Source organism: Astatotilapia calliptera, chromosome 14 (genome assembly GCF_900246225.1).
Source record: "Astatotilapia calliptera chromosome 14, fAstCal1.2, whole genome shotgun sequence".
NCBI classification, from domain to species: Eukaryota; Metazoa; Chordata; class Actinopteri; order Cichliformes; family Cichlidae; genus Astatotilapia; species Astatotilapia calliptera.
The window spans coordinates 27,492,795-27,508,302 of NC_039315.1; the positions used below are offsets into that span (position 1 = coordinate 27,492,795).

General features: G+C 41.8%; 1 protein-coding gene and 1 long non-coding RNA gene across 3 annotated transcripts in view; both read right to left on the bottom strand.

Annotated features, from left to right (window-relative positions):
* The window catches only part of pde2a (phosphodiesterase 2A), a 201,588-nt gene that overhangs the window by 171,653 nt on the left and 14,427 nt on the right, over positions 1-15,508 (bottom strand). The gene's annotated exons all lie outside the window — the stretch shown is intronic.
* Positions 8,178-11,261, bottom strand: LOC113036043 (uncharacterized). Of its 2 annotated transcripts, none has more exons than XR_003274415.1 (3): positions 11,115-11,261; positions 10,251-10,408; positions 8,178-8,219 (listed from the first exon to the last, which is right to left on the bottom strand). It is a non-coding gene; the product is annotated as an uncharacterized LOC113036043 (long non-coding RNA). The 2 variants fall into 2 exon arrangements; XR_003274414.1 differs by having other exon boundaries at positions 8,179-8,222.

The following is a 15,508-nucleotide window of genomic DNA, read 5'->3' on the forward strand; positions in this document are numbered from 1 at the left end:
ATTTTCCCACACAACAATGTGTAGGGTTTACTGACAGTGGTCCAGAAGAGAGAAAATACCCCTTAATCCAACACGTTCTCACTCCCAACTCGTCAAACGTGTGACGCATGGTCAGGCTCCCTCTGCTGCACTTATGGACGTGCAGGGTACCCCTCTCGCGTCGGGAATTGACATGAAGGGTTGTTACGTCTCCCCGAGGGCAGGAGGGGATAACACAACAACTCCGGAAACTCAGTACAGGTGTTATGAAAAAAGGTTTAATGGCAGCGCTCTCACAAAATAAACAACCCAGACTCAAACAACAAATGTGGGGGGAAAAGGGACAGTTAGGTTGTGCCAAAAAAAACACACCAAAAAGACAAAACCAAAACTTAGCTGAGCTGAGCTACTATCCTAGAAAAGCAACAAACAGGAGAGATAGACCCAAACCTCAACTTAAAACAAGCTCAAAATTACATGGGTGGCACCAACCTACTTACCTAGTGTTTCTAACACAAAGACTCTACGTGAGTAAGTGTATGGGGTCCCCAAACTCACCTAGTCCACTTTACTCCCACCACAATCATCAAACAAAAGAAAGACAGCAGGAAACCGTCACACATGTGTCAAACAATTCAAGGAGGGAAGAGAGCTGCGCCCAGCCACAGGTGAGTCTCCTTATCAAGGGCTTCACTCCTGGTTTGTCCAATCAGGGCCTCCCTCCTCTAATTAATTGGACGTCCCCAGATTGACATCAGCCTGCAGTCTGCGACCTAAGGGAATGGCAAACAAAAGGGGAGGGAAAGAAAACATGCAGCCTGCAGACACGTAACACCCCCACCCTTACAAGACCAAACAAACAGTTTGGTTCCTTCAAACAAAAACAAAAACCCTAAACAGACTACAGGGCACGGGATAGTGCATTAGCCAGGACATTTTCTGTCCCTTTTTATGGCAGATTTGAAGGTTGTACTCTTGAATGATTAAAGACCACCTCATAAGCCGACGATTGTTATTGTACATCCTTGAAAGGAAAACAAGCGGATTGTGGTCTGTAAAGACTTTTATGGGCTCCCTGCTTAATCCGAGATAAACCTCAAAATGCTGCAGAGCCAGCAGAACGGCAAGGGTTTCTTGTTCGATGGTGGAATACCTTCTCTGGGGAAGAGTGAACTTCTTTGAGAAGTAGCACACAGGGTGGTCGAGTCCATCCTGATCTTCCTGTAGAATGACAGCACCTGGACTGAGATCTAGTCACCCCACAAGCAGGAAGAATGTTAGTGTTTTCTTGCTGGCTAACTTTCAAGCTTGGTTCAGGCTTATCCAGCATCTCAGGGACAGGCATCACTTTTCCACCTGCTAAATCATTCCCTAGGATGAAATCAACCCCTTTTATTGGCAGCGAGGGGAGGACAGCGACCTTACCAACTCCACTGAACACAGAAGAAGTGATATGAACAATGTGCAAAGGTGCAGACACAAAAGTCATTCCAATACCCTGGACCACAACACTGTGTGACCATCAGACTTCTTGTGATTCCTGAACTTTTGCCGGTAGGCCTCAGGCACAAGCTCATAAGCACGAAGGATGGACTGCTTCAGTACATCATATTTCATGCTGTTTTCGATAGAGAGAGTTGATACAACCTCCTGTGCTTTGCCCATTAGCTTGCATTGCAGCAGCACAGCCCACATTTCTTTTGGCCATTCTAATGCCGTTGCAATCCTTTCAAAAGCACTAAAGTAGGAATCGACTTCAGTCTCTCTAAATGTTGGCACCAAAGCAATATTTTTGCGCACATCAAACCTATAGGTCCTGCCAGATGAAGGCAAGGGTTCTGAAGTAACCGGTGAGCTGGGAGAAGACAGGCTTTGTGTAAGTCTCATAGCTTCCACCTCTAGCTGTTTCAACTTTACCTCCTTCTCAGCTTCAATTTCCAGCTGACGTATCCGAAGTTTGAAGTCAAGCTCGGCCTTACGTGTTTGCTCCCTTTCCTGCACCTCCAGCCGAAGGCGAGCTAGATGCACCTTAAGTCTAGCATGTCCATTTGACCCACTGAAGTCCGGGGAAAGAGGATCAAAGCGAGGTAGAGTGGGAGGAACCGTAGGCTCCACCTGGACTTTGGGGGAGTAGCTATTGCACCATCCTCCGCCTTCAGAGGTGCGACACCTTGCTCAACAGAGAGAACGTTACTATCACACACATCAGAACCGGGCAAGATCTTCAACTCAACCAGACGTTGTAAAATAATACCCTTGATTTCCTTCTTCGCACTATTTTTCTTTACTGGAATATCAAAGTGTGCCGCAATACTCAATAAGTCATCTTTGCGACATAACTCAAACTTCTCAGGACTCGGAGCACGAATAAAATCTTCTAAGTCGAAAGCCATACTTAATTACAAGGCAGTAACACTGTACCAAGCACCAGCGTTGTCCACAGCTCTGGGAAATATATCCCGGACGAGCCCCCACTTGGGTTACGTCTCCCCGAGGGCAGGAGGGGATAACACAACAACTCCGGAAACTCAGTACAGGTGTTATGAAAAAAGGTTTAATGGCAGCGCTCTCACAAAATAAACAACCCAGACTCGAACAACAAATGTGGGGGGAAAGGGACAGTTAGGTTGTGCCAAAAAAAACACCAAAAAGACAAAACCAAAACTTAGCTGAGCTGAGCTACTATCCTAGAAAAGCAACAAACAGGAGAGATAGACCCAAACCTCAACTTAAAACAAGCTCAAAATTACATGGGTGGCACCAACCTACTTACCTAGTGTTTCTAACACAAAGACTCTACGTGAGTAAGTGTATGAGGTCCCCAAACTCACCTAGTCCACTTTACTCCCACCACAATCATCAAACAAAAGAAAGACAGCAGGAAACCGTCACACATGTGTCAAACAATTCAAGGAGGGAAGAGAGCTGCGCCCAGCCACAGGTGAGTCTCCTTATCAAGGGCTTCACTCCTGGTTTGTCCAATCAGGGCTTCCCTCCTCTAATTAATTTGATGTCCCCAGATTGAAATCAGCCTGCAGTCTGCGACCTACGGGAATGGCAAACAAAAGGGGAGGGAAAGAAAACATGCAGCCTGCAGACACGTAACAAGGGTCCTCCGATTGAAGAGATTGCCGCGGAAGAGCCTGTTGTCCGTATATTTATATATTTCCGAAATTACATTGTAGTAACGTATACTGAACACAATAAATTATATAATGTAAACAACTACCTGAAAAACAGGTAGAACGATACTTTTGTATGGTTTATTGCATTTTTGGGGGGAGTGATGTATGCTGGGTAATGGCACAGCTAGCTACTGGGTGACTTTTTTCACCCGCTTCGGCTGTTATCAGTCCATACAATGGGCGTTATTACCACAAATCAGTCCCATAGATATGGGCCATCTCCTGCTAGATTGTTCAGAAGGTTGTTCTCATCCATCCAGATGGAGGATCACTAACAGGAGCGTGTCCACTGTGAGTGACCATCGTTGAACAGAGGCGGGGGTTTACGACACCAACTCTCTGCCATCTATAATCCAGTTTTGAGATCCCTTCCCAGACGCCTTAACGCCCACTCACATCCTGGGCCATCTGACCTCAGGAATTCGCATGATAAGGTGGGGCCAGGTTTCACAATGAACACACCCGAAACTCTGGCTGATTGGGACCCACGCCCAGTTTCCCACCTTGGCTCAGGCGATTAGAGGATCATCAGGGGGTCCTTTTGTCCCTCTGTGGGGGGTCACTCCCACTAGGTTTATATCTGGGACTCTCCACCATTTGACCTTAGAACTGAAGAAGCTTCTCGGATGAGAGGTGAAACGTCTTCAAGCAACTTAAAGAAGTCCAGACGCTTTTCTTTGCAAGCTCCTTTGACTGTTCAGAAGGTTGTTCTCATCCATCCAGATGGAGGATCACTAACAGGAGCGTGGGAAGACTCCAGAATCCACTCTGGCTGGAATCCGGTGGATATACAGTGTGTACAGGTAAGACCATTTAAACGGACAGCATTTATAGAATGACTATTGAAAGTCAGCGAGTGTCAGTAATGTTAATGTGGTTATGTTAGTAATACACCGAGCGCTAATATAACAGCTTTAAGATGCATTTGTAGATATTATTACGTGTTTTACCGTCTTTATGGTGCTAGCTTAAAGTTACGGTGTAAACATTAGCTTATATTGGAGTAAAGCTGTTACTGTTTAAACGATGTTAGCACAGAAATATTAGCTTCTGTCATGACTGATGAAGTTACTAGTTAATAAAGTTTCCAGTAAAGTGTTTAATCGCAGCCACAGACTGACAGCAAATATCTTGATTAGCTTCAGTGCATCTGTATGTGCAAGTTTCAGTGCTTCGTTTAAACTGTATGATACTTATACTGACCCAGGGTCAGTGTAAAATACAATCCTAGCTGTGTGAACAAAGCCTGGCTCCTTTAATCCTGCATGACAAACCTCAGGATGCAGGTTATTATTACTCTTTCCTGCTGGCACACCTGTCACACCTGAGAGTCAGCTAGAAACTTACAGTGACGTGGACATCATGCAAAGACTGCCAGACTCTGTAATACTGCAAATGATCAGTGACTCATGTTATCACTAAACTTTAAACGGCACCTCTGTGTCTCTGTGTGCTGAACATTTAGGATTGAGTCAGGCTGCATCAGCTGAAGCTGTTATTTGTATATATCAGTATTTTTTATTCAGGTGTGGGGAAAATACGTAAGACTGCAGTGAAGCGATGCACCAGAGTAATCCCTGGCCAAAGGTATCGTACTTAAATCAGACTACTGATCCAGCCACATCAGCCTTTTGTGAGGTCTGTTTAAAGTTGACTAAAAGTCAACTGCAGGTTCCTGAGAGGTGGACTGTGAACACAGAAACACATGTTCATACATACAGCTGCAGCAAACTTACATTAATTTTAAATAGATTTGTTACTCTGATGTCTGTCTCTGTGTTAGTCCTCTGACAGACTGGTGACCTGTCCAGGTGTGCTCTACCTATGACTACTGGGAGAAGGCTCTAGCTCCTGTAAAATAAATTTTCTGTTATTATCATTTAAAGTATTTAAGTGCTTATGCATATGCTTAGTTGTGACACTGTTACTGTTCAGTGAAAGTTTCTAAAACTAGATGAACTTACTTCAGCGTCAGCAGTTTGAGAAAACAACTCCCTTTACAGGTGCTGATAAGGCCAAGGGCAAATCCTGTTTGGCTTTTTGTTATTTTAATTCTCTTCTCTGTTTTCCAGAACAGTTCTCCACAGTCACTGTCCACATGGGTCAGTGGGACCAAGAAGCACTCTGCTAACGTGTGGACTCTGACCAGCAACATCCAGCAAGACCCAGACAGCGTTTTCTATCTCCCAGCTGGAGGTTTTGTTTGTCAGTGACTGGAGAGTCAGATTTTTGTTGAGCTTCACACTTGCAGAGGTAAGTCATTTTGCAGAGATTCCTCCCACCCTGGCTTTTATGTGCTAGATTTCTTATCTGAAACAGTAATATTTCAGTGACTGCTGCTTATACCACAGGTTAACACAGGCTACTGATCCCTGATGGGAGAATCATCAATTTTGGCAACAAAGAAGCCTGGTGGATGTTTGTTTACAGTCTGATGATGGGACATCATGCTCTGCATCTTCAAAGTTTGCCTCCTCATTATTCATACCCAGTAATGTGAAGTATGCTTATATCTACTATAACTGACCCAACCTGGTGCTCTTCATTTATGGAGGCTGGTGAGTCTGAATGTTGGATGTTGTGTATCTCGTGTTCTCTGGGCTTTGTTGTCCTCAGTCTTTTCGCAGGATCAGAAAACAAAACCAGGAGGCGCGTAAATGTTTCTTCTGCATGATGTTTTTTCAAATGTTTCTTCTGGATGATGATAAGACTGTGACACGGGATGCCACCTTTGGTCTTGTGATGAAGCAAAGCTCAGGAAGAAGTGGGATTAAATGGTACCCACATGTGTGCTGCTGAGAAGGATGTACAGGGGCACCTGCAGCCAAATCCAAGCTTCAGGTTAGTTGTAGTTGCAGAACGCTACAGGACTGAGACAGCTGAGGCATCAAATGTTTGATTAAACGGATGAAAAAGAGAAGTTTCTTCCCTATAATTATCACTTCTTAAAATCTGTAGCAACTTCAAGTCTGTCAGTGTGCTGAGCATGCTCAGAATGTGACAATATATTTTTGTTCAATATTTAATTTCTTTCAGTTGCAATTGTTAAATGAAAAAAAATAAAAATATATTCTTATAATTTAGCAAACTAATTTATCAAAAAAAAATATACATATATCTGTATTAGTTTTAATGAATTAATTTGACACCTGTATTGAAAATACCATATTGTATTCATACAGAATCAGTTTGGTATCATTGTTTGTCTGTTCACTGATTGCTGAAACTAAGAGCTACTTTGATCTGTTTAGATCTAAAGTATCCAAAGTTGAGCTCTGATGTTTCTTCGCCCCTGTGTGTGTGATATGTGATTTCCTACATGCTGGCAGAGCAGCAGTTTGTGCTCACAGATGGTGATGGTGTGCATGCATATATCTCTAAACCTGGCCTGTGGGCTGCCATTTTTACATTCAGTTATTTCTTTGTTGAATCTAAATAATGAATGTGTTACAGTTAAAGTGACTCATTGGGACACAGAAACCTTTAAATTAAACACTATCACCTGATATCGAGTGTCAAACAATATCAGAGCTGTAAACGCTGTTTACAGTCAGAATTTATAAAACTATGATTGTAAATAAATTCAAACAAGTGAGCTTTTCTCTTTGTGCTGAATATCAACACTGTGGTTCAAGGTTCAAGGTTCTTTATTTGTCACATGCATAGTTATACAAGTATAACACACAGTGAAATGTAGCCTGACACGCTCCTCGACATGTGCAAAAATTGGGGGGGTGTAGAGGAAGAACATTATATATATATATATATATATATATATATATATATAGTATATACACTGGGTGAATGTGCAGTAGTAGCAGCAAGCAGGTGAATTCTGTACATTAATATAAATAGACATCTGACTATTTTACAGGATAGACAATATAAACATATTTAAAATTAAAGGGATTGAAATGTACATTGTGCCTTGGTTTAGAGTGTTTGGAAGAGAGTCCTGTCTCAGTCAATTATAGATGATGTGAGAGGGCGGGTGTGTGTGTTTAGGGCACGGATGGCTTGGGGATAGAAGCTCCTCTTGAGTCTCTCTGTCCTTGCCCGGAAGATGCGGAACCTTCTACCAGATTGCAGAAGTTGGAACAATTTGTTGCCTGGATGGGACGGGTCCTTCAGTATCTGCGCTACTCTAGTCCGGCATCTCCTGGTGTAGGTGTCCTGAAGCGGGGGGAGAGCAATCCTGCAGCAGCGTTCTGCTGTACGGATCACTCTCTGGAGAGCTTTTTGGTCCTTCACACAGCTGTTCCCAAACCACGATGTCATGTTCTGTGTGAGGATGCTCTCCACAGCGCCTGTATAGAAAATCCTGAGGATCTTTGGAGAGACCCTGAACTTCCTCAGTTGTTGTAGGTGATACAGGCGCTGCCTAGCCTTTTTGGTCTGGACCTGAATGTGGGCAGCCCATGTCAGGTCTGAGGAGATGTGGACACCAAGATACTTGAAGGACTGCACCCTCTCCACTGGAGCTCCATTGATGATAATGGGCTTGTAGTCTCTGTGCTGACCCCTTCTGAAGTCCACCACCAGCTCCTTGGTCTTGCTGACGTTCAGCTGGAGGTGGTTGTCCTGGCACCACGATGCCAGATTCTTCACTTCATCCATGTAGGCCGCCTCATCGTTGTTGGAGATGGCACCCAACACCACTGTGTCGTCAGCAAACTTCACAATGGTGTTGGAGCCATGGGTGGCCACACAGTCTGAAGTGTAGAGGGAGTAGAGCAGTGGCGAGAGGACACATCCCTGAGGTGCTCCTGTGGTGATGGTGATGCTGTTGGAGAAGCACCTGCCCACCCTCACCACCTGAGTTCTGCCAGTGAGGAAGTCCAACACCCATGCACACAGACGGCTGTTAAGTCCCAGATCCCTCAGCTTTGTGAACAGTCTGCAGGGCACTATTGTGATTTCTTAGACTGTAAGCTTTACTTCAGCACAACCAGTTGTAGAAGCCGTCACTCCAAATGTCTTTGATAACAAGACAAAAATACCTTTTCAGTACACGGCCTGAAGTTCTTCTCCGACATCTTCTGCCATCGGCTTTGTCTGCTGGTTTGAAGACAATAAACCACAAAAAGATGATTTAGTCACCTTGTCTGCATCATGCAGCTCGAATGTGTCGTGTAACGATGTTGAATAGCCGTCATTATCCCTCTGCTGTGTCAGTAGGATTGTACTGTACAGCATCTCATTGATATGTGAGGAATGCTAATGTAACACGATAACAGACTTACATCATTAAAACATAAAGGGCAGGAGATATTTAGATATTTTTATATTACATTTTATAGCTGACGGATATTACTAAATAGATAGAATTTACTAAATAGCTGGATGAACATGAAAAATATGTCTATAATAACAAATGACCATGAGAGCCAGTACACAGCAAATCCAGCATGTCCAAATTAACACTGTCGGATTTGATTTCAACACTATTAAAGTGTCTATATGGGTCCACACCAGAGAGTGTTAATTTAACTCTTTTTGGAGAGTTGGTACGTTAACTCTGATTTAGTGTTAAACACCAAATCTGTCTGGAGTTGATAATTTAACACTTGGTGTTAAGAGTTTATATATTAACTCTCAAAGAGTATTTTAGTTTAACTACGTAAGAGTTATCTTCTAATTCATTCTAAAAAGCGGGAATTTTACTGTTCTGAACTTCTAGAAATTTCTTTTGGAAATAAACATTTACTAAAAAGATGCAATGGTTTTTGAAAAACATTTATTCTGAACTGTGCACCACAATTTCAAAACATTTTCTGAAAGATGTAACAGTATACATGTTCTCACTTTCATTAGAATTTTGTTTATCAAAAGGTCTGACATGGTAAATGCAAATAACAGCATTCTCATCACTTATTTCTTCAATACAATATGCATGTCCTTCATTCATCCCTTTGTGGAACTTCAACGCACTTCTGCTCTCCCCCATATTCCATCTTCACAAGCATATCCTGTGCGGAGATCGAATAAAAATTAGTTGACACTAATTAATGGCACAAATAATCCAGTAAACAATTGCAGCACAGTTAAAAAAAAAAAAGGAATCCTCTTTGAGCCATTATTTGTGTAAAGTATTTTCCCAAAAGACAAGGACACAGGCAACAGGTAATACTGAACTAAATGTAAAACCTCAACCTTTTTCATTTTTACCTAAACCGTGTGCACAAAACTCTGGAGGGATCTAAATGCTACCGTAGAATCCAGTCAGGACGTCTGCTACTGCTGTTTGCTCGTTTTTTATTTTATTTTATGGGCGATCGTTTTCAGGCTTCAAGTAGCACCATTATACCAACATTTCACATTCTAGACATTGTTTTAGGCGTATTTGACCAAAAGTTTGTCTGAAAATTCACATGCAAGCTTTTTTTCAAGGCTGTGGTATTTGCCCGCAAACAATACCTTTCAGCTAGCTAAAACAGAATATTATGCTATCACCGAGCAACATGGCTAATGCCTTTCACACAGCTTTGTCTCAACTCCAAAGAGCCACAGAAGTAAAAGCTAATAACAATTGAAACAATCTTTGAAAAAATGACTTAGCAAGCATGGCAAACAACTCAAATATGTAGAGCAAAATGTTCTGAAACGGCTTCACTTCAGCTTCGATTGGAGCCGTGCTGGGGGCGGAGTCTGTGAATTTACTCTGTTGGTGTCATAGCCCCTCTAGGAGTTCAGAGTTAAGAGGTCAAGAGTTAATGTTTCCATTTTAACACCTCCAGATTTGACAGAGAAACACTCATTTTTAACACTCGATTTTAACTACTATCATTTTACACCCCAGAGTTACATTAAAAGAATGTGACTCTGCTTAGAGTAAAATTAACTCTACTTTTGCAAGGAGACTATTAACACCAAAAAATTTAACACTTTTGAATTTGGTGTGTAGAATTAATTCAACTGGACACTCAAACGACGTCCTTAAATGCTCTTTAAGTGGCAGAACAGATAAACAAACAGTTAACTCATTCACTGCCAGCCATTGGCAGTGAATGAGTTAAAACCCATTGACTCATTCACTGCAATTGACGGCTATAGACGTCAATGGCAGTGAATGAGTTAATTGCTTACTTGAGATGAAATCTGCTCTGCTACTTTGAAAACAGCTTCTAACTGGTTCCTCCTTTAACAGGATGACGGCTCAGGGGTAAGGCCATCATGCAGTCCAGCAACCTTTATGGTTCTGCTTTGATTCACCAGGAACTATTAGGGAAACCTTCCAGCGCCTCCTGTGAAAGACACAGGCATAAACACACAAACATTTATTAACATGTTCCACAGTGTTCCAGTTTGATTTTCTCATCCTGTGGACAACAACGTACATGGATGCAGGTTTATTGTTAACTTTTGTAAGGTTTATTTAGTGAACATATCCAGCTGCAGCTCCACTGTGATCCTGGATAAGCACTTAAGAAAATGTGTCAATAAATGGACAAACATCAACTTACTATATTTATCCAAACAGATGGGACCAATAATGCTTCACTGAGTTAGAGACTTTAACAGTCTCTTCTATGTAAGAATGTCTCGTGCTGATATACCTGCAAACTTGACAACAAAGGTTTTTCAGACTACATGTAGCTGTCCTCTATGTCAGCTCACACATTTGCATTTATGTCACACTTATTTCTGCTTTCCCATTTTATAATTATTACTTACATTTTGATTAGATACCTTGAGTTTGTAAATGATCAGATTACATAATTGGAATACAATGTATCCAATTCAGGGTCGCGGGAGGATGAAGCCTATCCCAGCTGATACAGGACAAAGACAGGCTGCCAGTTTATCGCAGGGCTAACACAATATGTGTAACAGAAAATCCACTTAAATGTTTGATATTTCTTATAATAATCATAATTATGACTATTATTTAAAGGTTTCTTTATAAATACATTTATATATATATATACCTGAGCCGTTTCAGATTCTGACCTCTGACCTCACTGCAGCTCCCTCTTGGAAGTACGTCTGCTTCTTGTCTACCCCCAGTGTTGACCGCCTGCCCTTGATATCACGTACTGTACCTGAGGAACAAAAAAGGACAAACACTTGCCTTCATTTAAGAAGTACATTCATACAGAGGTAATCAATCAAAAAAAAAAATCAAATCAAATCTATGGAAACATACTAGTTCACCCTTTGGGAGAAATCAGTTCCTGTGAAACATTTCTGTAAATGAACATCATGTGGAGAATGAATGAAATGTGTTCTTCAGGTGACTCAGCAGTCCCACACTGACAAATGAAATCTAGTTAAACTATTAAGCATATTTGCTCTTCTGAAATCTGTGTTAAACAACACCAAACATAAGTTAGTAACAAAAATACAGCTGAGTAGAGGCTTTACAAACCACCAGCAGCCATAATGCTAAATTTTAATCTTCAAATGTTTCTGAGCCGTCTTCAACCTGCTTTTAACACATTAAAGTCCCACAGTCAATGCAGCCTGACACAATCCTAAATGTTCAGCACACAGAGACACAGAGGTGCCGTTTAAAGTTTAGTGATAACCTGAGTCACTGATCATTTGCAGTATTACAGAGTCTGGCAGTCTTTGCATGATGTCCACGTCACTGTAAGTTTCTAGCTGACTCTCAGGTGTGACAGGTGTGCCAGCAGGAAAGAGTAATAATAACCTGCATCCTGAGGTTTGTCATGCAGGATTAAAGGAGCCAGGCTTTGTTCACACAGCTAGGATTGTATTTTACACTGACCCTGGGTCAGTATAAGTATCATACAGTTTAAACGAAGCACTGAAACTTGCACATATTTATTACAGATGCACTGAAGCTAATCAAGATATTTGCTGTCAGTCTGTGGCTGCGATTAAACACTTTACTGGAAACTTTATTAACTAGTAACTTCATCAGTCATGACAGAAGCTAATATTTCTGTGCTAACATCGTTTAAACAGTAACAGCTTTACTCCAATATAAGCTAACGTTTACACCGTAACTTTAAGCTAGCACCATAAAGACGGTAAAACACGTAATAATATCTACAAATGCATCTTAAAGCTGTTATATTAGCACTCGGTGTATTACTAACATAACCACATTAACATTACTGACACTCGCTGACTTTCAATAGTCATTCTATAAATGCTGTCCGTTTAAATGGTCTTACCTGTACACACTGTATATCCACCGGATTCCAGCCAGAGTGGATTCTGGAGTCTTCCCACGCTCCTGTTAGTGATCCTCCATCTGGATGGATGAGAACAACCTTCTGAACAGTCAAAGGAGCTTGCAAAGAAAAGCGTCTGGACTTCTTTAAGTTGCTTGAAGACGTTTCACCTCTCATCCGAGAAGCTTCTTCAGTTCTAAGGTCAAATGGTGGAGAGTCCCAGATATAAACCTAGTGGGAGTGACCCCCACAGAGGGACAAAAGGACCCCCTGATGATCCTCTAATCGCCTGAGCCAAGGTGGGAAACTGGGCGTGGGTCCCAATCAGCCAGAGTTTCGGGTGTGTTCATTGTGAAACCTGGCCCCACCTTATCATGCGAATTCCTAAGGTCAGATGGCCCAGGATGTGAGTGGGCGTTAAGGCGTCTGGGAAGGGATCTCAAAACTGGATTATAGATGGCAGAGAGTTGGTGTCGTAAACCCCCACCTCTGTTCAACGATGGTCGCTCACAGTGGACATAGATGGCTTCTTTCACTCCTCTTTCAAACCATCTGTCCTCTCTGTCCAAAATGTGAACATTGACATCCTCGAAAGAGTGTCCTTTATCCTTAAGATGCAGATGGACTGCTGAGTCTTGTCCTGTGGAGGTGGCTCTTCTGTGTTGTGCCATGCGCTTGTGAAGTGGCTGTTTGGTCTCTCCAATGTAGAGGTCTGGGCATTCCTCGCTGCACTGTACAGCATACACCACATTGTTAAGTTTGTGTTTTGGCGTTTTGTTTTTCGGGTGAACCAGTTTCTGTCTGAGCGTGTTGCTGGGTCTGAAATACACTGGGATGTCATGCTCTCTCAGGAGAGTTTTCTCCAAGCATGACCATTTGATCTTAGAACTGAAGAAGCTTCTCGGATGAGAGGTGAAACGTCTTCAAGCAACTTAAAGAAGTCCAGACGCTTTTCTTTGCAAGCTCCTTTGACTACGATGACCTGGATGACTGAGAACCTTCACAGACAACCTTCTGAACAATCTAGCAGGAGATGGCCCATATCTATGGGACTGATTTGTGCCAATAACGCCCATTGTATGGACTGATAACAGCCGAAGTGGGTGAATAAAGTCACCCAGTAGCTAGCTGTGCCATTACCCAGCATACATCACAGAGAGATACTCCCATACAGCTTATGACAAAATTTGATTCGATTTGATTGATGGCCCTAATCATGACCTATTTCCATGACCTACCGGAAATACTCCGGAAGTGTCTAGTCATTTTCAGACCTGATGCGTCATGTTCCTTAAGCATGAGGGGAGGGGTATGGTTGCTGAAGCATAGGGGTGATGCAGCAGCAGTTGACTCTGTGCTGTATAGAGAGACAGAGCGGCAGTTAGTTTTCCACAAACTCATAGTTTGAATTCTGTTTCAATATTATGACAATTTTCTCTGTATTTTTTTTTTTTTACAATAGCGGATGTAATTTTACTTTCTTAAGCTGCACCGGCGCTTGTAATGGGAAAAAAGAGTGACTTCCTGTAGAGAACCGTTTCGTTCTAATAGTATTTTATTTTCCTATAATACAGACGCAGTAAAAAACCTTTAATATGATCTGTCTAGCAACAAATTGCATTTTTAGGCTACACCATACCTTGTGATGAAAAGAACTTTCTATCCGCTTGTAACCTACAGGCTGCCTACCCCATATGTGTAAAAATGAATAAATATCCCTTAGTGAATACTTTTCTTTGAATACTACTTTTCCTTTTGAGAGTCCCTTTTACAAGGGACTGAAAAACAAACCATAATTGCCGTGACAGGCGATCTTGTTTCACACACACACACACACACACACACACACACACACACACACACACACACACACCGTGGGTCAAGGAGGAATGAGACAGCGGTAGAGTTTTTTTCTTCATTACTTTTACAATGGGTTTTCTCAATAGACAGAAAATGAAAATGAGGAGTCAACAGCTGATATTATCATTGCTTGTAACCCGGTAAATAATTTCGTACATCTCCCCATAAAATAAGCCTTAGTGGAAAAAAGCTCATATTCGAATAAGTTTATTCCCCTCTGTGGGGAAAGAGTTTTTTTCCTCAGAGTCAACCATGAGGCGAGTTTTGTCAACAGGAGACGAGCAAGAACAAGGGCAGACAACTGTTGCCCATAAAGTAAAACAAATATCCACCTCTAAGTCGTATTTTACCGTTGCAGAATGCGGAAAACAGACAGCCCTCACAAGAAGGCGCCCAAAAAAAAAAAGGAAATTGGACACCCCAACTTTCCCCCCTCCCGACTGCGCGCACACACACACACACACACACACACACACACTCACACACACACACACACACACAAAACAGAGACCCGAAGGATGAGAAAAAACAAAAAACAAAAAACCCTCTCTAACTGACAAAAGTACACCACTGGTAGTAAACAACCTCACCCACTTAGGAAGAAATGACTTATACGCATAACACAAACTGAAAACCGGTCCATGAAAATCGTCTCTGTGCCAGAGTGTTTAAGGGTTTTCGCTCAAAGTTTTAAGGGGATTTTTGAAAAGGATTTCCTTTGATCTTTTTTGATACTATTTATTTGTAAATTTTCATCGTCCTGTTGAAAGGTCCAGATCATCTTCATCTTTTAGTCAAGTTATCCTGAGCTCTCTGAATAGATTAATTGAATCGTTTAGTCATTGACTGCACACTGACCATTTCCTCATCATGCTTTACAGTTAATATATGAGACCCATTTTATTGAAAGTTACCTATGGTCTGGTGAATATATCTCCTTTTCACTCATCTGCACAGATAATTTGACTAAACTGGATTTTAATTTAGGGACGTCATGAGCTTTCCTCTATCACTTCTCATAAACAACAACCGGTGAACTAGTAAAACTGACTGTTCTGCATGTATACTTTTATTTTAGGTAAACTCATAAAGCGGCCTTTTAATATTTAGCCTACATGCACTTGAAATTCACTTCACATATCTCTATGCATACTGTACATTAATATAATACTGTGTACAGTGCAATCTACGTGAAAAATCGTGCTCATTGTTTTTTTACACCCATCATCACTCTAATGCTGCTCGTGCTCGGTCACGGTCAGCACGTGCCAGTGTTGTGCCACAAACTCCCGCCTGTCTCCTCTCGTCTTTGTACCTTCAAGACATTTCGCTGTGAAGGAC